This window comes from Physeter macrocephalus, chromosome 2, assembly GCF_002837175.3.
Source record: "Physeter macrocephalus isolate SW-GA chromosome 2, ASM283717v5, whole genome shotgun sequence".
NCBI lineage: Eukaryota > Metazoa > Chordata > Mammalia > Artiodactyla > Physeteridae > Physeter > Physeter macrocephalus.
The window spans coordinates 79,925,794-79,951,864 of NC_041215.1; the positions used below are offsets into that span (position 1 = coordinate 79,925,794).

At 45.8% G+C, this 26,071-nt stretch overlaps 1 protein-coding gene across 3 annotated transcripts in view; it reads right to left on the reverse strand.

The window, feature by feature from the left end:
• Positions 1-21,230, reverse strand: part of WIPF1 (WAS/WASL interacting protein family member 1) — a 125,843-nt gene extending 104,613 nt beyond the window's left edge. For all 3 annotated transcript variants that reach the window (XM_024122171.3, XM_024122169.3, XM_024122170.3), the window contains exon 1: positions 21,117-21,230. The gene's annotated coding sequence lies outside the window, so the exon portion shown is untranslated. The remainder of the gene's footprint in view (positions 1-21,116) is intronic.
• Between the last annotated feature and the right edge of the window lie 4,841 nt (positions 21,231-26,071).

Consider the following 26,071-nt stretch of genomic DNA (forward strand, 5'->3'; position numbering starts at 1 on the left):
ACAGTGGTGGAGAGTCCGCCTGCCGATGCAGGGGACGCAGGTTCGTGCCCCGGTCCGGGAGGATCCCACGTGCGGCGGGGCCGGTGAGCCATGGCCGCTGAGCCTGTGTGTCCGGAGCCTGTGTTCCGTAACGGGAGAGGCCACAACAGTGAGAGGCCCGCGTACCGCAAAAAAAAAAAAAAAAAAAAAAAAAACAGGCCGCAGAGGAGTAAGGAGGTTTGGGGGTGACTGACCTGGAGAGGTGGGTTCAACTGTATTGGTCAGTGGGAGCCTGGGGTCTGGGTGGGTGTGTCTGTGGCTGCGTTAGAGACAAGAGGCTGCCCTGGAAGGGGAAGGAGTCCCTGGAGGAAACGGACAGATGAACTGTCTTCACCTTCTCAGCAGAGCAGGTTGTGGCATCACTCTGGCTGGCACAGGTACCTAACCTGGCCCCGAGTTAATACTGCACGTGTGTGTGGCAGGAACAGGCCTGCACTCAGTAACTCTTCTCCTGGAGTGTGGTTTCAGGCCCTCAGCACCTAGCAGACAAGAGGCAGGTCGGCTGACGTTTTCTGAATAGTGCTGAGGAGAATCTAGCACAGAGTCCTGCAGAGATGGGGCTTAAAATAAACATTCCTGATTATGGTTCTGTAGAGCGGCAAAGTTTAGCTGCTTTAAAACAAGCAAGAATCCCACAGGGGAAAATCTATGTGTGGAATTACCACCCTATTCACAGCCAAGCAGAGCTAATCTGAGCGTCCTAAAACAGGGCAGCCAGGCATGTGAGGTTCCCGTAAGTGTTTCTATCTTCACGTCATGTTTGGTTTCTGGCCCTCCAGAGCAGCAATCCCAGATGAAGCAAACCAGAGCCGTAAACATGCTCTCTGAAGGGAATAAGAGGGCTGCTTTGACCAGAAGGCTCTACGCTGGAGACCCAGCAAGAACAACAAAAAAGAATGTGGTTCCCGCTAAGAGTCTTTCAGCATTCATCAGCCTACTGTCTTGATTTTGAGAGTTTTTTCCAGAAAGTTATCTGGAGGTGGTACCCTGGATCGTTATGAGAACATTGATGCAACAGTTTTAACAAGCGTTGGTAAACGTTTATAGAGCTCTAATTACTTGAATTTCATATCTAGGAAGAATATCACTGCTTTACAGATTAATTTTTAAACTTTAATGTTGGTGGGGGATTAGGCAGTAGAGAAGTTAGAGACAAAATGAAAGGGGAACAAAAAGCACTTCTCTATAAACATGTGCTTTTCAGTAACCTTCTTTCCCAGGCTTAATAAGGTCAAGGGTGAGAGACAGGAGGAAATAAGGGTCTTAGGAACATTTATGGTGACCAGGACAACAGATGAGACTTTTTGAATAAGGTCGTGCCCTAGAAAAAGTCACTCTCCTGACCTAAATTCAGGAGCAAATGCCCCGTGCCTCTGGTTTACAAGAGAAAGAGCTACCACTCAACCACTACCAAAACCCCTGAGGAGTTCAGAAGAGGAAGGTAAGTAAAGGGTTGGGCAGAGAAGGAACTAATAAAACATTTTCCCCTTCAAAGCACTTGGCTAATGTTTCCCAATTCAACTTCACAGAGAACCTTGAATGCAGCCATTAATAGTCCTTATTAACAGACCGGAAAGAAAGATTACCATAAATGTGGGAACAAAACTCTGGAATTTGCACTCCTCCCCAGCCTCCAGCCATAAGGGCAGAGGCCTTCGGCTTCAGGGGAGAAGCAGTGAGCTCAACCCTCATTTAGTATTGATTTTATCTGTGGAATGTCCCAAACCCACTGGCACACCCCTGACATAGCACGGATAGGCAAACTGCATGCGGGATTCCAGATGTGAAAGTGTATGTAGGTAAGAGAACGCACACAGTTTTTTTTTCTCTTTTTCCACTTTCCACTGCCGAGCTCCTCTGTTTTGGTTGAGCTCAGCGGCACAAGTGCCTTGGATAATCCAGAAATTGCTTCCATATGTGGGCACAGGAAAGAATGTACTCATCGGCTGCCTGAGAAGGAAGCTCTGGCAGCCTCTCTCCTGCCAGAAAACGTGTCTCGGGCTGCAGAGAGTCACAGGGTGTTTGAGCTGAGGGAGATCTGGGGAAGCATCTCCAAATCCCCACTCCCCCTCAATTTACCCATGAGGACTCTGAGGCCCAATGTCACACAGACAGGGACAGAGCTGGAGCTAGAACCTGGGGCGCCGGAACTGCCTTTCTTATTTTGAACGCTCTTTTGCATTTAGATTTGGTTTTATCCAAGAACGTTTTTTATCTTAAATAGGTGTCAATAACTAGGCAAATTATTAAACACAGACGGAGTTTGCTAGGTGTACCTGCCATCCTGTGAAGCCCCTCACGCATCCAAGCATCCAAGGTCCCAAGCCCGTATTCAAGCTCCAGAGCCAAAGGGCTACCTATTCTTTGTGACTGGGTCCTAGTTCCCGGTCATCCCTAACTATTCTCTCTGGGGTCAGGCCATGTAAAACTTGAATGAATGTCTAAAATGGACAGCAGTCACCCTAAGGTTAAATTTGTCTACTTTTAGGGGTGTCTCCTTAGTCCAAGCTCTTCAAGTGAGGTAACCTCATTTGGACGGAAACCATCCTTATTCAAGTATTTTTCTCAGGTCACATGTTGTCTTTCCCTCTCCTCTCCTCACACCCCTGCTTCCCTGCCTACTCCCCACTCCCCCAACCCTTCGCCCCACAATTGCTTGAAAGAATGACCTGTAGCTAATTCAGTGTAGCAGCAGGATGGCAGGTTGGGGTCTGGACCAGCAGGCCCAGCTAGATACTGAAGGCTGGCCCTAGGGGCTGGACCCTTACAGGAAGCTCAGCTCAGAGGGCGCCAGGGAGCTCCTCCCACCCTGCAGTGGCACCCACACCAGGGTCTCCATGGCTCCTGATCACTTCAGAGCCTTAATGCCCCGTTAGTGCTGGGTTGGTCCAGAACTTGAAACAAAGACTCCATTTAGGAGTCTTTAGAGGCCACAACAGTGAGAGGCCTGCGTACCACAAAAAACAAAACAAAACAAAACAAAACAACAACTCAGCTTCGTCTCCTCCCTTCCTTGGTCCTCCATCTCCATCACCATCTCACCAACTTCCAGCAACTGGAAGCGCGAGGAAAACCTCTTCAAGGTCTACAAAGCCTGTGTTACTGGATCTCCTTCTGCAGAGATCTGCCAGAGCTACGAGAATTGGTTTCTACACGCCTGATACATTTCTGTTTAAATCAGTATTTTTCAAAGTGCAAATTGCTGCCTATTCTCTGGCTGTCAAATCAATTTAATGGGTTGCATCCAGCTGTTGCTTCTTTTTTTTTTTTTTTTTTTTCTTTTTTTTTTTTTGCGGTACACGGGCCTCTCACTGCTGTGGCCCGGAAGCACAGGCTCAGCGGCCATGGCTCACGGGCCCAGCCGCTCCGCGGCATGTGAGATCTTCCCGGACCGGGGCACGAACCCGCGTCCCCTGCATCGGCAGGCGGACTCTCAACCACTGCGTCACCAGGGAAGCCCTGTTGCTTCCTTTTTTAAAAAAAATAATAAAAATGTACTGGACATGGTAAGGATGGGAATTATTTTACAAAGCTTTTTTTCTATTATCTATCTATCTATCTATACTGGATCTCAAAGAAGAATACATTTCTTACTGTGGGTCATGGTCAAAAAAGGTTTTGAAACGCTAGTTTAGATAATGCTTCTTTATATGGAGTACTCACTGTTCACAGAGAGATTTCTTTTCAAATAATGCCCAGATGCCATCTGGCATCTGACATTGTGATCTGTCACATCTGACATTCAAGGAATAAGGCACTCTAAGCATACTTCTTTTTGCTGTTTTTTAAAACTCTAAACCACGTGTAGTCTCTTAAATTCCCAGACCCCAGAATCTTCACAGTACAAGGTTCCTGCCTGTGGCCTCCGTACTAGGACCGAGTTTATTCGTGCAGCTCTCGTGCCTTGGGCCCTTCTGAGGTACCTCATGGGGGGAGAAAGGAGGAACTCCCTGGGCTGACTTACTGAACAGGGTCAGTTAAAGCACACGCTGCCCTCTAGTTCCTCCTGGCAAGCAGGCCACTGCTGGTTTCATGAGAGCTCATCAGTTTACACTGGAGCTGGGATGGTAAGATCAGGAGAAGGTGGGCCCCACCTGCACCCACCAGGGCTGGCCCACAGCAGTCCCCTCCGTACCCCGCGACCACGCAGAGGGAGGGCCAGGAGCCACTTTCCCACTCCGCACACCATCCAGGCTTAAGGAGGGGGAGGAACAGCAATGAGGCAGCAGCCTGCATGTACCAGGGAGGCAGGACGGGGTGGCTGCTGCTCGCACAGCACAGATCACCAAAACTGTCGTTCTAACCAAGCCAAGGCACGGAGACCGCAGACCTGGGCAGCACAACCTTCTAAATTGGAATCCTAGCTCTGCCTCTGGTTTCTTCCTTAATTCTATAACAGAAGGGTTCCGGGTCACATCAGAAAAACACAAAGATCCTGTTACCCTCTGACCAAGTGCAGTGACCTGTGGATTTGAGGTTGGAAAGGCCCCTTGGTGCTCAGAGCAGCACACCTCCCTGAAAACCTTCCCACATCGGACCAGGCTTGAGAATGGAGTGGGTTTTGTTTTACCTCCTGCTCTCTGGAGAACTCTTCTATTCTTTCCTTCCCTGGGCTTGAAGAGATGGCCAGATAAGCAGCCAGCGGGGCCTGAAGGAGTAAAGCAGCCCTGCCCCTTGGGGAGGGGACCTTTAGGGACTGCTGGTCCAGGTCTCTGCAGGCACTGTGGAGAATGACCCTCGATTTCCCCCAGATGCTTTTGCTGAGGGTGGGATCACACTGACCAGGGCTGAAATCAGCCCTGACAATTTCACCTTCCAGCCCACTTTGGGCTTATTTTGAGGCAGTACAGCCCAGAGGTGGGGAAAACAGCTCTGGATGCCCTTCCAGGCCTGGGTTTCTGTCTTTATGTGACTTCCTCTCCATTCTTGCCTGTGGGGATCCCTGGGTCATTGCTCTGCAGGTATGAAGGTGACCTGTAGTTGTCCCTGTCTGCAGAAATGGCTGTCGAGCCCTGTGGTTCTGACTGCAGACAGGGGCAGGGCTGCCCAGAGCCCCCTGGGCAGGCCTCCGCAGGCTGCCTGAGCCTCTTCCAGGAAGGGCTCGATGTTCTCCATCCCAGCAGTGGAGTAAGAGCCCTGTAGCGGGCAGGCCTCTCGGGCCCCAAGGCCAATATGGTCAAAGCTTGGCTAAGGCCTGGCTGCCTGACAGCAGCAGAGTTTTGAGAAACATTTTTCTTTATGGATAGGAAGTGACCATTTCCTCTTCTCCCTCACATCCCTCACTGAACTCTGCTATAACTCTGCACGAGTCTGTTTGATTCCCTAACCTCCAAAAGAGATTTGAGCAGAGGGTACCAGGGACTTTCTAGAAGGCAGAGGCTCAGTACTGCAAAAGCCCTGGGAGCAGTTGCCACTGGAACCCTGCCTTGCGTTTTCCTCACCTGGGCTTACTGCGTCCTGTACCTGAAGGAGGTGTCCAGCTGCATCCCTCACATCTTTCAGTCAGTGTTAACCTTGGCCCTGCCCAGGAAAGAAATAGACCATTCTATGTTTCATCTGTAATTGAATAAGAAAATCACTTACAGAATATTTTATACAGTCTCAGGCAGGGGAAAGAGAACTGGACTGGAACTCAGCAGGCCTGTTACCAACTAGCCATTGGCCTTGGGAAAGTCACAAAACTTCTCTGGGGTTCTCCTTCTACCAAGAGGTTAGGCAAAATGGTCTTCATCTTCACTTGGCTTCCCATGTCCAACATTCTGGGATTTTATGAAAGATTCTACATTTTATAGTTGAATATTATACTCCTTCCCCACAGGTTGAATGTCATTCATTTATTCTTTTTTTTTAAATTTTAATTAATTTATTTATTTTTAATTTTTTTTGGCTGTGTTGGGTCTTCTTTGCTGCACACGGGTTTTCTCTAGTTGTGGCGAGCGGGGGCTACTCTTCGTTGTGGTGCGCGGGCTTCTCACTGCGGTGGCTTCTCTTGTGGTGGAGCATGGGCTCTAGGCACGCAGGCGTGTCACTAGTCAATGATACTAGGCAGCATTTGTGACACTCTAGGAAGATTCTCTTCCTCATTAGAGACTGCTGAAGTCTTAGGGGTCATTTAGAAGGTATGGCTGTGATGGGTGTCAGGTGTTAAAGTGGGTGATTCAGAGTAAAGCTAATGTGGTACTCCAAACACCATGAAAAGAGCAGGCCCTTCTGCTGACAGGTCAGCTGTTGGTCTTTATTTTTTCTGGCTGTCCTTTTTGCAATGCATTGGTGACACTAACCCAGAAGTATGCAGAGAAACAGGAAGTCCAGGTTACTTCCCCAGAACAATGGATCAATGGTCAACCATCTACATGAAGAAAGCTGGGGCCACCTAGGTCCTTTACAACTGAATGTCCCTTACTGAAGGGGCAGGTGGGCATTGTGGTTCAGAGCAGGCTCTGAAGCCACACGGACTGGACTGAATCTCACCTCTGCCAAGTTAGCCCTGTGAACTTGGGACAAGCTGAATATCCTCAAATTCCTCATCTGTAAAATGAAGATAATAGTGTCTGCCTCATAGGGTTGTTATATGGGTTCAGTGAGTTAATTCAGAGCACTTAGAACATTACCTGGTACATACTAAGCAATATCTATGTTATTAGATGCTATGATTATTACTACTTGTCCAAACATCATTACTAGAAATCTGAAGAGGAATAATTCATTCCTGACTTCTGTGAGTATGCAAGAGAAGGCAGGCACCCTCTTGCTTCTGTTTCCTAATGACTTCTTAGTAAGGGTAGCCACAGCTTAGTGCAGCTCACCACTTTTCCCTGCACTTCCAGGGCCCCCACCCAGCAACCTCCTTAGGTCAGGAAGCTTCTTACCCTGCAGAGGACGCTTAGGATCCGAGTCCCTTCACTCCCACTGCTGAGGCGTCTCCCCGTAGCTCAGGACCACCAGATTCTTTCCCTGTTGTCGCTGCTGACCTCTGTACTCTCTCCACCACCAGGGACTTCCTCCCTTTTCCTTCCTCCCTCTGTGTTGCTGGGGCCAGAGCTGAAGAGAACAAAGGGGAGGTTTCTACTAGGCCTCCATCCTTCCATGGGCACCTGGGTTGGAACTCAGAAAGCACCTTCTCCTAGTCACAACCTTATCTACAAATGGTGGTTGGGCTCCCTCGGGCACGAGTCCTAAGGTTCAGCTTCCTGGGCGGCCAAGTTTGTCTAACCTCCCTGTAAAGCAAAGAGCCCACAGGGGTACCATTTACCAGTATGTTGGTCCAGGATCTTTCTATGCACAACTGGAGACCCTGTAATGTTAGAACCAATCTCAAGAAGCAAGAGCAGTGTGCAGTTTCTTGGATGCCATCCAAGATGGTCTGCCTCTGAGCCAAAACAGCAATGTGTTGTTCCTCAGACCAGGATTAAGAAACGCAAACAAGGGCTTCCCTGGTGGCGCAGTGGTTGCGCGTCCGCCTGCCGATGCAGGGGAGCCGGGTTCGTGCCCCGGTCCGGGAAGATCCCACATGCCGCGGAGCCGCTGGGCCCGTGAGCCATGGCCGCTGGGCCTGCGCGTCCGGAGCCTGTGCTCCGCAACGGGAGAGGCCACAGCAGTGAGAGGCCCGCGTACCGCAAAAAAAAAAAAAGAAAAAAAAAAAAAAAGAAACACAAACAAGACACTCAACCAGCAATGGTCACAACCACCAATCAATGGTCACTGCAGAACTCCCAAGGCAAAGCCCCAAGTGGGTATTTTTCTCCACCCCCGGGAATCCCCGCCATCATAGTGAACATCCTCCAAAGCACACACTCACAGTCACCTGCATATGATGTTTGGTCTGAGACTGTACAAAGGGCACATTAGTGAGCAATGACCTCTGCTTTCTAAGACACTGCAAAGGCAGATGTGTACAAAACTCAGCAATCCATGTGCTTTCCCAGCGACATTTAGAATTGCTACTTCCTGGCTCTATCTGAGGTGTTCTTTAAAAGGGGTAAGCCAATGACATGTGTGTACACGTGTACGTGTGTGTGTGTGTGTGTACACATGCATACGTGGGTGGTAGATGATGAGGACTCAGGGTTGGGACCATGTGTGCACTAATACAGAATAAAAGTGAGTATAATGGATGTGTGTAGGTACACACAAGCTAGTGTGATTTTCATTGGATGTAAATAAAACAAGATCTGCCACGCATACCTGGACTCACCTGGCTCACATCTCACTCCCACAAATAACATTACAAGAAAATCTTGGGATAATAGCTAATGGTCTTTTTTAAAGAATACAATAAGATTCAAGTATTAATGAAGAACCCTATGAGTTCCACGTAATACAGCCACACTACTTTAGCTAAATGAGGAATGCGATAAACATCTATTTCTCTCCCTTATTTACCAAATATGTAGTCAAAAACAGGTAAAGTAACATTTCAGACTTATCAAATTTCTGACTGATAAGTTAAACTGTTAACAACTGCATTGTTTAGACAGTGCCTTATCTGGAGATGTCTGCTCTGTCCCATCACAGACATCCTAGCCTCAGCCTTCTTCCCATTCTTACAAATTCCCCTACTCTATTTTTGCACAGTGTTTTATTGTTGTCAAGGTCATGTGACCACTAGGCAACAAAGCTGGGATTATAAAACAATGGTAAACTCCTAGTCTACTGCTCTTCTGCACTTTTCACTTTACTACTCTTCCTTTAGCAGAGGATTCAGTGCAAAAGGAATTAACTAAATAAGCTGGTTGATATCAGGTCTTGACCTGAAAGTGACTTGACTTGCAAGAGTCTATTTCTGAGGATTGATGGACATCCAAAACCAGGGGCAGAGTGAAAGTGAAGGCAGGGCAAGAGGGAACATATGCCCTCAGGCAACAGCATATGAGGCCCCCAGAAGCTGAGTGTTTGCAAATCCCAATGCCAAAACTACGGTCTGTGCCCAGTTTCCCCTGGGCACCACTTTCCCTCACTGCCACTCTCTGACTAAAACCTAATAACAGCTACCTACCAAGGCCAACCAGGTACCCAGAACCCAGTCCAGACTCAGGACTCTGGCTAGCTGAGGGCCAGTGGATTTCTGGCCTTGAGAATGACCTGCTTTGGTTTTTTTTTTTTTGTGGTACGCGGGCCTCTCACTGTTGTGGCCTCTCCCATTGCGGAGCACAGGCTCCGGACGCGCAGGCTCAGCGGCCATGGCTCACGGGCCCAGCTGCTCCGCGGCACATGGGATCCTCCCGGACCGGGGCACGAACCCGTGTCCCCTGCATTGGCAGGCGGATTCTCAACCACTGCGCCACCAGGGAAGCCCCCTGACCTGTTTTTTTGAGTGGTGGAGAGTTCAGTCCTGCAGGACTGGGCCACCCATGGAGACTCAGGGTCTAGAGATTTTCCTGTTCTCATCAGACCTCCCATCTTACTGCACTGAAGTCTCCATTAAGACTCACTGTGAGAGGCATACAGATAAGGCTGCATTCTGTGAATTCACTCAGCTCCCGTGGACCTTAGGGTTCTGCACAAGAACACACATTCTGAGGAACTCCTCTGGCTCCATTATGCCAGGACTTCAGCCTCAGTCTCGCCTGGAACCTTGTGCTTCTCCCTGCTTTAGCCTGGCTCCCTCCAGGCAGACACGTCAGTTTGCCGTCTAGTCTGTGGCCTTTTCCCAGCAGGAGGCCCTTGGCTTGTCGCAGCCCCGACAGTTTGGCAGGATGTACAAACTGATCTTTCCGGGGACGCTGATCTGGACAATTCAGGCTCATTCGGGAGATCCAGCTCTCAGAGGGTCCAACTCTGATGTGTTCTTTCTTAAACAGGACATCCCTTTATGAAGCTTCCTAACCTTTAAAACACTCACATTAAAAATAGAGCAACATTTTATTATGGCAGATATCAAGGACTCACAGGGCTTCTTAATTTTCAGTTCCAACGACTGCTGCCCAGACACAATCTTTTTGCCATCTGTGTCAGGTTAGTTACAAAGCACTGTTATTATTCTGGGCTACACAATGTTGGCCCGACCTACCCAAATACAAGAAATTTTGCAGAATGATTTAGTTATTCTGTTCATATAAATGAATCCAGTTGTACAGCTGTTTCTGATTAACCAATGTACTGCTGCAGTTATATACAAATAATTTTATAGTGAACTTAGCAACTACAAGGACAGGAGCAGTGGAATCTAGTCTCACCTCCCAGAAAAACAAGCAGGAGCAACAAGGGCAGGGGCTTTCAACCACACTCCAGGTTTAAATTCCTATCTGCTATGATTCACTTTTTCCTCTTGATGTAATTCAGCATAACTTATAACTAATGCTCTCAAAGAATGTTTGTCTTCAGACTTTAAGATTCAAGAGGGAAACCCAGTTAGCTGTGCAAGCTTAAAACTCCTTTAAAATTTCCCATCGTTGCGTTTTGTAAGTTTCCATTTTTCCTGGTAAGACATTTATATTTCCTGAGACAATTTCTTACATAATATATTTCAGAAAGAGAAAATTGGAATCAAAAGGTCTGTATTTACTTTGTTATATGTAGATATCAAGTGTTTTGTTTCTTTTCGATACAGAACAATTAAGCTCAGTGAGTTTAGGCTCAAGTTTCTCTTCTCCAGGTCTAGAAGACAAACCATATGCACATTAGAAAATTAAGGAAAAGACAGGGCATGAATAATTCAAATGAATGGAATTTTTTTAAAAAAAGGTAAAGAGACTGACAAGCGCTCCCTAAAGAAATCATTTGAAACAAAACAGGAAAAAGAGATTAGAAAGTTTATACTTCTAAAATGAATTACACTGGCAAGGATGTGGGGAAACAGATATTTTCAAATAGTTTTAGTAGGACTATGAATTACTACAACTCTTAGAAAGTAATACCACTTTAGAGGCTGTGAGAGAAATCAAAGCTTCTGTATGCTAGTATGTTCTGAACACACAGATATTCAGAGAACTGTAGTAGCACAAAACTTGAAATAATATGAATGGTTAAATTACGGAATATCAATCAGCCATAATATAAATGAGTTTTTAATTTGGAGAGAATGGCTATAATGTTTTGTTATGTTAAAAAAAAAATCTTGGGACTTCCCTGGTGGCACAGTGGTTAAAAATCCGCCTGCCAATGTAGGGGACATGGGTTCAATCCCTGGTCCGGGAAGATCCCACATGCAGCGGAGCAATTAAGCCCGTGAGCCACAAGTACCGAGCCTGCGCTCTACAGCCCACGAGCCACAACCTCTGAGCCTGCATGCCACATCTACTGAAGTCCATGCGTCCTAGAGCCCATGAGCCGCAACTACTGAAGCCCACGCACTCTGGGGCCCACGTGCCACAACTACTGAGCCCGCACGCTTGCAACTACTGAAGCCTGCGTGCCTAGAGCCCATGCTCCGCAACAAGAGAAGCCACTGCAATGAGAAGCCCACGCACCGCAACGAAGAGTAGCCCCCGCTCACCACACTACAGAAAGCCCACGTGCAGCAATGAAGACCCAACACGGCCAAAAGTAATAAATAAAATAAATAAAAAATAAATCTTGTGGATATCAAAAAAGATATCTTCACCCCCATGTTTATGGTAGCCTTATTTACAATAGCCAAGATAAGGAAACAACCTAAGTGTTCATCAATGGATGAATGGATACAGAAAATATTTCACACACACAAATATTATTTGGCCAAGAAAAAGAAGGAAATCCTTCCATTTCTGACAACATGGATGGATCTTGAAAGTATTATGCTAAGTGAAATAAGTCAGAAAAAGACAAATACTGTATGATCTCACTTAAATGTATAATCTAAAAAAGCCAAACTTGTAGAAACAGAGATTAGAATGGTGGTTACCAGGGCCGGGGTAGGGTGGGGGGAGGTAGGAGAATTGGGAAGATGTTGGTCAAAGGGTACAAACTTGCAGTTAGAAGATGAATAAGTTCTAGGGATCTAATGTACAGTGTTGTGATTATAGTTAACAATACTGTTTTAAACACTTGAAAGTTGCTAAGAGACTAGAGCTTAACTGTTCTCATCACTAAAAAGAAATGATAATTATGTGACATGTTGGAGGTTAGCCAACCTATGGTGGTAATATATTACAATACATGAGTGTATCAAATCAACTTGTCGTATACCTTAAACTTATACAATGTTTTGTGTCAATTATGCCGCAATTAAAAATCATGTAGCCTGGGCTTCCCTGGTGGCGCAGTGGTTGAGAGTCCGCCTGCCGATGCAGGGGACACGGGTTCGTACCCCAGTCCAGGAAGATCCCACATGCCATGGAGCGGCTAGGCCGGTGAGCCATGGCCGCTAAGCCTGTGCGTCCAGAGCCTGTGCTCCGCAACGGGAGAGGCCACAACAGTGAGAGGCCCGCGTACAGCAAAAAAAAAAAAAAAAAAAAAAAATCATGTAGCCTAATGTGTATAAGGTTTCTGTTTTTAATAGAAAAGCTATATAAGTGCATATATATTTGTATATAGTTTTATAAGCAAAGAGAAAAGAAGGACACACCCCAAACTGGTAATATTGATTACCTCGAGTGGTTAGATTTGAGAGACATAGGAGAAAAATTAACTTTTTCTTTGTATACGTCTTTCTCTTTTGTTTTATTTACATCAAGCACATAATACTTTTGTAATCTCAACAAGGTAAAAACTATAATTTAATTTTTTTTTAAGTGATAAGAGTCACATTTTCAGCAAAAACAAGGAAGCAAAGACTGAATTACAAAGACTGAGCACCTGGCTTGGTGGTTGACAAAAGGGACATGTTTCATCACAGCAAAGTAGAGATGATGTATGCAAAAATTCTGTACAGAAAGGAATGTTATGGTTAAAGTAATACCATAATACCCCATGCACAGTCCTTTAACCAACTGAGAATTTTTTTCTCTTTTTCTTCTGCCAGTTCCTCATCAAAGGGAGAAGATTAAGGGGGGGGAAGGTTTACAATGTTTAATTAATAAGGTTCTAGCTCCAACATCTTTGTGAAGTACCACGTAAAGTAATCCCTAATTTTAACAATGATCTAATTTTTTATTTTGTCTCAAACAACATGTGAGGCTTTTTTTTTAAACAGTGCTAAAACTCCAGGGAAAAGAATAATGTGGAATTTTACTCACAAAATCTGGGATTATTTAAACTGATGCTTTGGGTTAAATTTTAAACCACGCGCAGCAATCAAATTCTAGCTCTAATAGATAAGAATAGGCACTGCTAAAGTAAATTACTACTTTTTAAAGATTTTTAAAAAGACTTCAACTACTTTGCCTTTTTCTAGGCCCTCAAAAATTGAATTAGAAATTTCAGTACCATCTGAAAACTTGTTTTAGTGTCCCCCAGCCTGCCTTCTGGGGCCTGGGGAAGATAACTGGTTTCCTCTTGTTCTATTCTCCCTGCCCCCACCCTTTTCTCTCAATCCATCACTCTGGTCCTTCCTGAAAGTCCCTCCCGCAGCACATACCTGTGCTCCTTACATTACATGAGCCTGCTCAAGAATACCCATTTCTTCTCCTTTTATCTCTGGCTGATCTGTCTCCACTACTTAAATATCCATCCCCATAACACAAGTCTATTGTGATGAGACACTGATCTCACTGTTCACATTTTTTAAAAAAAATAGCTAGGGTACATGTTTTCTCAAGATCTTCTCCAAGGTCTAAAGGTTCTCTGCTTTCAAAATCTATCCTGCCTAGGGCAGAAAATAGTCTCAGAGTTTCCTGAAATATTATTTGATAATATCAAATATTATTTGATATTTGATAATGTTCAACACTTCAAAATTGCATCAAAGATGTGGCCAGATTTCTTTCTTGGTCCCTCCCAGGCCTAAATTCTTCAGTCAACAGACCTAATCTCCTGTCTACGTCTATAGAAAAATGCTTGGGAAGTTTCAGAAATGGGCTGGGTGACACACAAGTGGTTGAAAAGCAAGAAATTCAACCAACTGCCCATTTGGTCTGTGTAAGCCAACTAAATGATTATATTGATGCTGTCACTGAATTGGTTGGTTGTCTGACTTGACTCAATGGACTCTAGTTGTCTGGGCATCATTAGCAAGAGCTAACAGATGAGAAGATGGTCATTGAACAGGAAAATATATCCACCCCGACAGCAGAATGCCATGCAACTATTAAGAACATAGTAGCAATATATCCAAGAAATGCTAAAACTATCAGGCAAGCAAAGTGCAAATAACCCAGTCTCAAACATGTGGGGTGGAGGAGGGAGAATAGGAGGAATGTAATCAAACTGTGTTTAGCTGTTACAATGAGGTAAGGTGTACACATTACATATTCAGTATTTAAAGTAACCAAGTATTGCCTATGAGAGAAAAAATATATTTAAATAATGTAAATGTGTGTATATATATATAAACATATATAGATGTGTATTGCCTATGTAAGAAAAATAGAACATATGTAAAATTAATTTTTATTTTAAATCATAATTGACTCCTCTGGCCAAGGAAACTATTTGGCCCTCAATTTTCCATTTTATTCACCATTTCCTTCCTCCTGCAGACACCTCTTACCTAAGAGGACTATGTATCCTCCAAATACAAAGGAGTCTGTGGCAGTCTGGGGAGAGGCTAGTGTCCTTCAATTTTGCTTAAACTCCTTTCTCAAGTTGTACCTCACCACTTAGCTAAAAGAAGAAGATGGGAAATCCGTGGGTGGGAGAGCCTGAACACTCACTAATGTGGAAGTGAACCACATACAGGTATTAGATCAGGAAATGTTACTTCTTAGGTTCTACAATAATAATTTCCACATTCCCCACAAGAACACAAAATCCCATTCCTTTATTATTAGGATCATTGTTATTTTTCAATTTGGAAGAAATAAAGATAAACAGCATTTAAAGATAATTATGTATGTGATAAAAAGTAATGTATTATACATATCAATCATGGTGAAGGATGAAATCACTCTTAGGATGAAACTTGTTTCCCAGCATCTTCAGAAGCCAACATCAAAATCTACTTTGCCTTCGTAAAAAATTCACTCACCTCAAACGTTACAACCAGAGTGGTGGAAATAAACTGCCACTCAACAAACATTAATTGAGAACCTACTATACAAGAACCTACTGCTTCTGAGAGAATGTAAAAAAAAAAAAAAATTAAGTTATTTCCTTCAAAGAGTTTACAATCTAATGAGGGAGAAAAAAACACATGCAAGTGACTCCAATACAAAACAGAGTGGATTCCAAGCCACAGGTGAGGCCCAAACAGACAGCAATGAGAATTTACTAAGAAGAGGGAGGAATCGGCTCCAGAAGAAGACGGCATTTCGACTTTTCTTAAGAAGCACGTTTTTACAATGTGAACCATGTTCATCGAAGCCACTGAACTAACAAAATTTGTAAGCGATTATGTCTCCTGTTTATTTTAGCTGTATTCTTCTCTTATTGAGTATTAACAAAGTCTGCTATTTTTCTTCTCAACAAGTACTTAGGGCCAATATGAAGAATCTATAGGATTCAACATACAAGTGAGGAGAAGGGCAGTGTCAAGAGAAGAAATAGCAAAGCAGAGGCATACAGATGGGAATGGAAAAGAATCTTTGGCTGGAGTCCACAGCATGAAGAGTGGTGTATAATATAGCAGAAGGTGAAGTTAAGGGTTAAAAGTGCAGAGTTTGGAATCAGACTGCCCCAGGCTTGAATACTAGTTCTGTCACTAGATGTGTGACCTTGGGCAAGTTACCGAACTTCTCTCAGTCTCAGGCTCCACATACATGTATGGAACCTACCTCACGGGGCTGTGTGACTATTAAATGATTCAATTAAATGACACACAGTAAGTGGTAATGTTAAAGAAAGAAAGGAAAGGAAAGAGGGAGAAAAGGGAGGGAGGGAGGAAGGAAGGAAGGAAGGAAAGGAAGGAGAGATTTTGTAAAGCTTGGGCCAGATCACAGAAAGCTTTGAAAATTTGATTCACTTATCTTTTTTTTTTTTTTTTTTTTTGCGGTACGCGGGCCTCTCACTGTTGTGGCCTCTCCCGTTGCGGAGCACAGGCTCCGGATGCACAGGCTCAGCGGCCATGGCTCACGAGCCCAGCCGCTCCGTGACACGTGGGATCGTCCCATACCGGGGCACGAACCCGTGTCCCCTGCATCGGCAGGTGGACTCTCAAGCACTGCGCCACCAGGGAAGCCCTTGATTCACTTAAATTAATATAACTAAGCAATAAAAGGAAATTAAAAGGAAGATATTGAGTTACAATGGAAAGATGGCTTATTAGAAGAGAAACAATATATCCCTAGTAGGCAATGCTAAAATGTTATAGTCAGCCCTCCACATCTGCAGATTTTGGTATCCACAGGGGGTCCTGGGCCAATGCCCCTCGGATACCAAGGGATGACTACTTGTATAACATCACAGCAACATGGTTTTACAATATGAACCATGTTTCTGAAGCTTCTAAACTAATAAAAATTGTAGGTGATTGTTTTGCCTGTTTATTTTAGCTACGTTCTTCTTGTATTGAGTATTAGCAAAGTCAATTATTTTTGACTTCTCACCAAGTATGGATGCCTGACCTGAAGCCTGCAATGCTGAGCAGGCTCCCCAGGAATCGGTCAACGTTTCTTGACTCCTGGCCGCCAGAGAACACGAGAGCAGTGCTGCTCCCATCCGGTGGGCATGGGTGCTATACCTGTGACCAAAGCAGATTGGCCTGGGACAGGCAGCCCCCCTGGTCACCCCACACAGATGAGGGCCACTGTGTGACTACCACAACATGTTACCCCAGCACTTCCTGGTGCCAAAGGGACAGGAAAGTAGCACATCTTTCTTCCCCTGGCCCTTTATCTGCCCTGGTCGTCTCAACAGAGTAGCTTGACTGGCTAAGCAGATAACACAGGCTGGTAGCCCTCCCCTCACCCCCCATACTGATGTTCTCCTCTGTGACATCCCTCCTCCTCAGCTGTTAAGAGAATACATGAGGTGATCAGCGTGAAATGCTCAATAAACTACAGACAGCTGAGGGATTATTATGTGTTAATTTATATACAAAGCAGTTCCTATGTTTAGGCTCTTTTTTTATTTCCATATGGAAAGAAGAATACCTACACAGTGTTTTGTGCAAATTAACATGGATAATAACAACGACCCACAGTCTCAGCCTTGGCGCCATCCTCCGAGAAACCTCCGCGCCATTGAGAGCGAAGGTGAGCAGTCCCTGCCAGTGAGCTGCGGCTGCAAGAACTGGAGATTGTGGGAGTAGACATGGCAAGGGAAGGCTGCCATCGTTCTGGATCACTGGGTTCTCAAGGGTGCCCAAGAGCTGTTGGGAGAGGAAGGACAGTTTGGGGAGAAGCAGAGGAGGTGGTGGTGGAGGAAAAAGCAAAGGCGCAGGCTGAAGCGCAAAAGAAGAAAGACGGTCCAAGTAAAGAGGTCCGAGTAAACTCGTACACCCATGGAAGACACGGGAGCAGAGACAAGGGAAGCCAGAGGCCAGGCACGCTGGTACAAGTCGTCAGACTGCATGCCAACTGTCTAGAACTTGTCTCAGCGGATCTGGAACATTTATGGCCATTCTGATGGCCTCGACCACCTCTGAGAGACCCATCTTGCTGGTATCAAAACGGTCCCTTTCAGTCCTTTGCCCTGGACTTGTGACATTCTGGACTAGTTCTGTTCTCAGCTGTGGCTGAATGTAACGTGTACAATAAATCATCTCTTTTGCTGTCTTAGCTGAAGAAAAATAATAACAATAATGGCCCACAAATACCTAGCAGCAGCACTGTCCTGGATAATGTGCCAAGTGATTCACATCCATGACTTTATCCGCCCTCAGAACAACCCCGTAGGTACAGGTGGTTACAGCACTCTGATTTTAAAGATAAAGAAACAGAAGTCGCAGAACATGTGGAAGACAGAGCTGGGAATGGAAGATCTGCCTGACCTCCTGGCTCACGGTTTTATATTTAGGGACTCTGCAGGTGGTAGTACGTCAGTACCACCTGGGGGGTGGTTTCAAAAATAGATTCCTGGGCCTCCCCTCAGCCTTATAGAATCAAATCTTTTTAAGTCACACCCATGACTAAGAACCAGCATACTTCAATACTGGTTAAAGCGTGTTAGGTAGATAGCATTACTCAACTAACTGAAGGTATTCTGGGGAATATGGTGAGCCTCAGAGTTTTTATTACTTCAAAGTATAAAAGAAACAGTTAATTATTTTAACCTGACTGTAATCCCTGCAAGGTGAGAACAATTGATAAATGTTGGGCTGGGCAATGAGGCCCGTAAGGAAGTATTCATTTCTCCCAAGGAGAAGGAAACTGAACTGTTCCTCAATAGAAGCAGGGAAGATGGAACACAATGTACATGTGCCTATGAATCTTCCCATGCCCGGCACATGGAAGACACTTAGTAAATACTTGTTAGACAGACAAATGAGGGAAGACTGACTCGCTCCAGCTGGAAGTAATTTCACTCTCCTCTAAATTCCCTGCATTTGCTCTGTACCTTTTTTTCATCTTATTTACCACATTCTACCCTGCATTCCTGCTGTTCAAAACCATGTCTCGTCTCTACCAGAAGGTAAGCATTCAGGGACCAAACCCCATCTCCTGCTGAGCTAGGTCTCCCCTTCTACCCTGGCACAGGGCACAACAGTGACCCCTAAAAGGAACCCTCAATGCCAAATGAGCATGTTGCTTGATTTCAACTGTGAGCCGATTCACATACGTGGGTCCTGGCTATTCATAAGGCCTACCAAACCGTCCAGCACTGCAACATAATTGTGGGTTGCTGCGTCACAGTGGCAGAGAAACCTCTGTATGAAAATCATTAGGAATTTGGTAGACCTCACAGGTGGGCAGGCTTCCGGAAGATGACGGCTCTGGGAGACACAATCCCAAATAACAGATGCTTAAAACTGAAGGGGTTACAGCAACAACAAAAGGCACTTTTCTTTAATTCTGTTCTCCTGATGTGCACTGTAAAAACCACGTATGTTCCTAAAATTACAACCGTAGTGAGGAACACCCTGAAATATCTAAGACAGTGACACAGACCCAGTAACAAATACTTCCCACAAAAGCGGGCTCATCCTTGGCCAGACCAACTAAGACAGTGTGTTTAAAAAGTAAAGACATCCCACCTTCTCCTCACTGCCCCTGTCCCACCACTTTAGCCCTTTATTGCTCTTGTGTCTGTGTGGCCCTCCAATGCCTTGTGCTGTGCTGCTTTTTGCTGTTTCACACGCCATTAGTCCACCTGATCCTCACAGGATGAGATGGAGGAAGAGCAACGGTTATCAACCCCATTTCTTGGATGAGATAAGTGAGGCTCAAGGTACACAACATGCATGATATGCCTAAGGGGCCAGGAAGTGGTTGAACACACAGTAGACACTTAATTGCTGAAATGAACAAATGAAAGAAGGCATGAATCTCTCCACCTGGAAGTAATCTCATTGTCTCTAAATGTACCAGAATCTGACTTTACCTTGCTTACAAACCTCTGTTCTACATCACACAAACCTAAGAGTCTATGTGCTGCTCAGGGAGCCAAAATTATGGCAGAGGTTGGGTAGGTCCCAAGGAAGAAAATGATAGTAAAATGTTTTAATGACATCTGCAGAGTCTAGTCTGCACAATTCCACTCAACAGGTAATGGGCTCCTACAGGTGGCGGCGGATTTGGTCCCTGAGAAACTCAACCTTGTGGGGATGTCAGGCAGGTAAAGATACAAAGCAAGAGTGAAGGCAGAGTTGTAAGCACCGTAAAGAGGGATTAAGATGCAAATAATGATGGCTTATGCAGGATCTCTCACCTCCGTAAGTCAAAAGGTATTTTATACAAACTGAAAAGGAAAATTCTTCAAAGTTATTTTACCCGCTAGAGAAAAAGGCATTTTTTTGAGGAGGAAAAAATATGCCAATGACTCAAAATGAAGCTGCAGTATTGTTTTGGAATTGCCTTGGGAAACTGGCAAAAGAAAACCCACCTAGGGCGGGACTCTGTCCAGGGGCTCCACGGCTGCACCGCCTAAAGCCTGGGTCTACCCACGGCCAGCGATTGGGGGTGGGGTCCAGTGACCATGCAGGGGACAACAGTGACACGCAATTTTCAGGAAAAGGTACCCAAGTCCATCCAGTCACTGCTGACAACCTGAGAGGCTTCCCAGACAACTGAGATAAAGTCAGGAGCCCGTGACCCAAAAAGGAATATGTTTTCCTCCGAGATTGAGCAGGACCAGAGGACCTGGCCAGGCTGGGCCCCTCGCAGACGCACCCTTTGTTCATCTCAAAGAGTTCAAAGTCTAACCACGAGTTGAAGATTTGGGTCCCTCTGACTGGGTCAGCTGGTTTCTCTTACCCTTGCAACTTCCCTTAACTGTTCTTTTTAAAAAAGAAAATGTAGAGGGAATGAGACTGAAGTGAAGCTGTCCGGAAAGTTCGGGAGAGGCCCCGGGAGAAAAGCGCTGACGGGGACTATAACTCCTCTAAGGTCACTGCACACATCGAACGCGCGCGTCTACACCGCCCACTGCGCGAGCAGCAGCCTGGGGCACCCGGCGGGAGGCGAGTTTGGGAAGCCGAGTTGCGGGATGGGTAAGAGATTCCCCAGCGAAGAAAGCGAAGCGGCTCCAAAGCAGGAACTGGCCCCGGAGATGCCCGAAAGTCCCCATCCGCCGGCGCTGGGGATGGGGAGCAAGGGGGAAGACGCGCCCCAGCGCATCCCCGCGAAGCCCCTACCACGGGTACCCACAGCGCGAGCGGGGCCGAGCCCCCCGGGCGGCCCCAGGCTCGGCGGAGCCAAGCAGCGCGCACAGCCCCAGAGGCGCCCGCGTCCGGAGCCCATCGGTCCGCGGCCCCTTCTTCCCCCGCCCGCCGGCAGAACGCGCGAGCCTTCGGGCCCGAGTCGAGCCCCCCAGGAGACCGCGCGCCCGCGCCCGCGCCCCCGCCCGCAGCGGACGCAGCCCCGACGTCCCCGCGGCCCCCGCCCGCGCCCACCCGGCGCCGAGCCGCGCCGCGCCGCCCAGCCCCTCCCCGGGGTCCCCGGCGGCTGCGAGGGTCTCCACGGGCGTTGCCCTGAGTCCCCGGAATCCGGTCGCGCCCTCGGTGGCGGCGGCGGCGCGTCCCTTACCGTGCAGCGGCTCCGTGGGGCTCCAGGGCCTCGCGGCGCGCCGGGCATTTTTTTCTGGGAAACTTCTCCCCAGTCCGTAGGGCTGAGCAGCCGGGCAGGAAAAGTGCTCAGCGCCGGGAGGCTGCGACCATCCGGGAACTTCGCTGGGATGTAAACCCTCCCCCTCGGCTCCCGGTCCCCACCCCCCTGCGGCCCTGCCACATGTGGACGCGCGGCGAGGCAGCCGTCGGCCCTTCGCCCTCCTGTCTGCGTGCCGCGCCCGCGCTGCCTGGTGCCGAGGTTCTGCGCCTCGCGGCCTCGGGACCCTGAAGGAGCGTGGCAGTAGTGGGGCGGTTAGGAGTCTGGGGCTCGTGTGTCGCTCCGTCTCCCTCCCCTGTGTTTGCAGAGGAGCGGGAACTGGAAGGGGTGTCCAGCCGAGGGCCCTTTCCCCCAAGGACTGCAAGCTCTCCAGCTTCCCGCTGCCGGGGTTTACCCCCCAACCCCGAGGGAAAGCCTTTTCTCATCGCCTTCTCCTCTGTTCTCAAAAGAAGGGGCCTGCTTTGAGACATCTTAAATAGAAATTCATCTTAAAAATGAATTTTAAAATGGAGTGGCGCCCACAGAGGCCCAGGGTCTATCCACATCTGTCTTCCTGAACGCTGCGTGGGGACAGCACTGCTACTCCTCTCGTGTAAAGATGGCCGCCCCTCCCCCTCCCCCTACCACCAGCACCAAGAATCGGCTGGGATTGAATGGTTTTGCTCCTAGTGAGGATGGATTTGTCATCAGCCACCCACATCCTCAAATACGGTGGCATCAACAGCAAACATTTGGAGAAAGCCGAGGCTCTACTCTGTTGCCGGAGCTGTTACTGACCGGCTCTGAAAGCCGCTGTCTCCAGGCTCCAAAGAAAAGTTAATACTCACTAAGACGACACAGATGTTAGAACGTGTGCATTTGAAAAGAACAAGTTACGGTCGATATAATAACCATTTAATCATATTGTTAAAACATCAAGGCTGGGTATCCCCTTAAATAAAAGCAGAAAAGGTGGGAACATAGGCACTTCAGAATTGATGTCCTAGGCTGAAAAGGTGGTTCATCCTTGACTAGGCTGTCTGCTCCTATGCCAGTTCCCATGTGCACACTTGTACCTTGACATGCTCTTAACAGATACAATAATTCTTCTGGGAAAGAGGTTGGTAACATGGATAAACTTCCCAGTGACAAAATTTGTCCCTAAGCGTACCCATCTTTTAAAGGTTCATTATGTATTTCATCATTCGAAGCTTTTCTTTTTCAACCATTTCTGTAGTGATATGCATATGCTTGCTATGTTTTATATAAAATGAAGACCATTGATTTCATATATCAGTACATTATTCCAGACTTGAAAAAAAAAGTCAGTAGCACTTACCACTGTGTATCATGGAAGTTAAATCCAGGAGCTGGCTCCTATCAGCCCTCTAAGCCTCAATTTTTGCTTCAGTCAAATAGGGATAACAATAGCTCTTACCTCTTAGGATTGTTGTAAGGATTAAATGTGATAATCCCTCTAAAGATGAGCAGAGTAGCAGCACTCAAGTGGAACAGGAATTTTTACTTATCTTTAATTCCCCAAAGCCCAGTAGAGCTCCTGGCAACTTTTAAGGAATTGATTAAATATTGGTTGAGATAAGAACTCTCTTGAGTGTGTGTCTTTCAAGAATCCATATAAATTTTGCATTCGTACACAAAAAAGAAAATTAGGAAGATAAAATATATGTCCATTCCCGTTATTTCATCATTGGAAGCCAAAAATTAATGGTATTCTGAATTGTCTACTGTTTTAAGTCACCCATAAAGTCAGTGATCAGTTGTCCAGAGTGCCCTGGCTCTCTCTCCTCAGACAGCATTTCTCTCAGTAAGGTCAAAACCTGAATAGTGTTTTATCAGTGGCAATTTTCTAGTTTCCGTTAGTGTGCTATGGTTATGTTAGATGTTAACATTTAGGAAAGCTGAGTGAAGGGCACGTGGAAACATTTTTTACTATTTTCACAACTTAGTTGTAAGTTTCAAATAATTTCAAGTTGAAAATTTTAAATTTTCCTCTTAAAAAGATCAAAACCTAAAATTCGACAACAGATACCTTCTTCCCTTGTGTGATGTTAAATTATACCTTAAAATTAAGATACTGAGGGAATTCCCTGGTGGTCCAGTGGTTAGGACTCTGTGCTTTCACTGCCGAGGGCTGGGGTTCCATCCCTGGTCGTGGAACTAAGATCCCACAAGCCACAAAGCTTGGCCGGAGAGGGGAAAAAAAAAAAAAAAAAAAAAAAAAAAAAAAAAAAAAAAAAAAATACGAAATGAAGAATGAAGTTTGGGGACTTCCCTGGTGGCACAATGGTTAAGAATCCGCCTGCCAATTCAGGGGACACGGGTTCGAGCCCTGGTCCGGGAAGATCCCACATGCCGCCACCGCAATGAAGAGTAGCCCCCACTTGCCACAAGTAGAAAAAGCCCGTGTGCAACAATGAAGACCCAATACAGCCAAAAATAAAAATAAATAAATTTTTTAAAAAAGAAAAAAAAGAATGAAGTTAGTACCAGGCACCAGGCAAAGGTATTATGCTAAACCTCTGCAGTCAGGGGCACTTTGAAATGAATGACGAAAAAAATGACTTCTTGAATGCTGCTTGAAGGCAAAGTTAGGCTAGAAATATTATAATGATCTTGGCAAAGAAGGAAAAGGGAGGGAGAAAAAGGACATTGAGACTGGCAAAATTAAGACAAATTTACCAGAACCCAATATTATTAATGACATATATGTGCTTACCATTTCAGAGCTACCATTTTGGGACTCACCCTAACCTCTAAACTAGGCCTGTGGTGTTTTAGAACTTCCCCTCTTATAACAATTATTTGTTTATTGCAATTACTTTTTAAATGTCTGTCTCCTCACCCCTCCCCCAAGACAGTAGTCCCCTTTGGGGGGAGGGGCATGTGAAGGCAACTGGTTCACCATAGTACTCCCAACACCTGGCACATTTCTAGTACTCATGACCACTGGATGAATGAAGGACATAGCATTAAGCTAGGTCCTTTTTTTTTTTTTTTTTGCGGTACGTGGGGCTCTCACTGCTGTGGCCTCTCCAGCTGCAGAGCACAGGCTCTGGACACGCAGGCCCAGCGGCCATGGCCCACGGGCCTAGCCGCTCCGTGGCATGCGGGATCCTCCCGGACTGGGGCACGAACCCGTGTCCCCTGCATTGGCAGGCGGACTCTCAACCACTGCGCCACCAGGGAAGCCCAAGCTAGGTCCTTTTACATATAGTATCTCATTTAATTCTCAAGGCAAATTAACTGAATAGGTATTTGTCGCCATTTTACAGATGAGAAAACTGTGACTTAAAGAACTTAGGCAACCTGCCCAAGATCACTCAACTTGTGAACATCAGAATCCAGATTATTTTGACAGCAACGCCCTGACGCTAACTATTATGCATACTGTCTCTTGACCCTACTTCTTGTGTTTGTTCCACCTCTGAGCTTCTGCTGGTGCGAATGACCTGAATTGACTAGCATCCAGATTCCTTGGTGCCAAATAGCAAAAGAAGAAAACTTATTGATCTTTGAACAGACTTATTGGGGTTCAGGTATATCTCATTAAAGGCTCTATGCTGACAAGTGATTTGGCTTCTCTCTTCTGACTTAAGGCAGGGAGAACATAGAATGTTATGTGGGACAAGAGCACCAGGCTAGGTCAAGGGATGCTGCAGAGAATCAGGGTGTACTTAGTACCATACCTTATTCCAAAAAAACTTAAGACAGTAAGAATTGAATGTGATGAATTTAAACCTTAGTCCAAGATAGCAAATTTAATCATTTTTTCCATATTAAAAATATATTCTCATTATAAATAATTCAGGTATTCCATAAGCATAGGTATAGAAGGCTAAAGACTCCTGCAATCCCATTCTCCAGAGATAACCACTGTAATAGTAGGATATATATTCTTCTCCATATTTTTTCCTATATAGCCTTAATTTTTTTTAAAAAAATCAACACATATTTATGAAAAGCCAAATAAATGGGGCCATACTACACATTTTCTTCTGTAATTTGCCTTTCTTTTCCCACTAAATAATCTATTGCATTGTTTTTCTGTTGCTATATAACAAACTTCCATAAATTTAGCAGCTTAAAACAACATCCATTTATTATTTCATGGTTCTGTAGGTTAGAAGTCTGGACATGGCATGACTGGGTTCTCTGTTCGAGGCATCACAGGCTGAAATCAAGGTTTCAGCCAGGGCTGAGTACTTCTCTGCAGGCTTTGGGGAAAATCCACCTCCAAGCTCATTCAAATCATTATTAGCAGAATTAAGTTCCTTATGGTAATAGGACTAGGGTACCCATTTACTTACTGGCTGTCACCGAGTGGCTGCTCTCAGCTCCTAGAGACCACCTGCATTCTAGCTTCCTCCATCTTCAAAGCCAGCAATGGAGAATTCCCTCACATTGAATCTCTCTCACACTTTCAGTGTCCTTTACCAGGAAAAGCTCAATCCTTTTTAAAAGCTCAGCTGATTACATTAGGTCTATTGAGCACAATCTCCCTATCTTAGACTCAACTAATTTAGGGCCTTAAGTACATCTACAAAATCCCTTTACAGCAGCATCTATATTAGTGCTTGATTGAACAACTTGGAGAAAATATGTGTGTACCCGGGAGTAGAAATCTTGGGGCCATCCTAGAATCCTACCTACTGTAGATACATAGGTTTATCTTTCCATTTCCCTAAATATAAATCTACTTCATTCTTTTTAATAGCTATGTAGTCTTTCACTGTACGATGAATCATAATCCAACCAAATCCCCTATTAGCAGACATTTATGTTGCTTCCAGTTATTTGCCTTTTAGAAATACACAATAAACGGGCTTCCCTGGTGGCGCAGTGGTTGCGCGTCCGCCTGCCGATGCAGGGGAACCGGG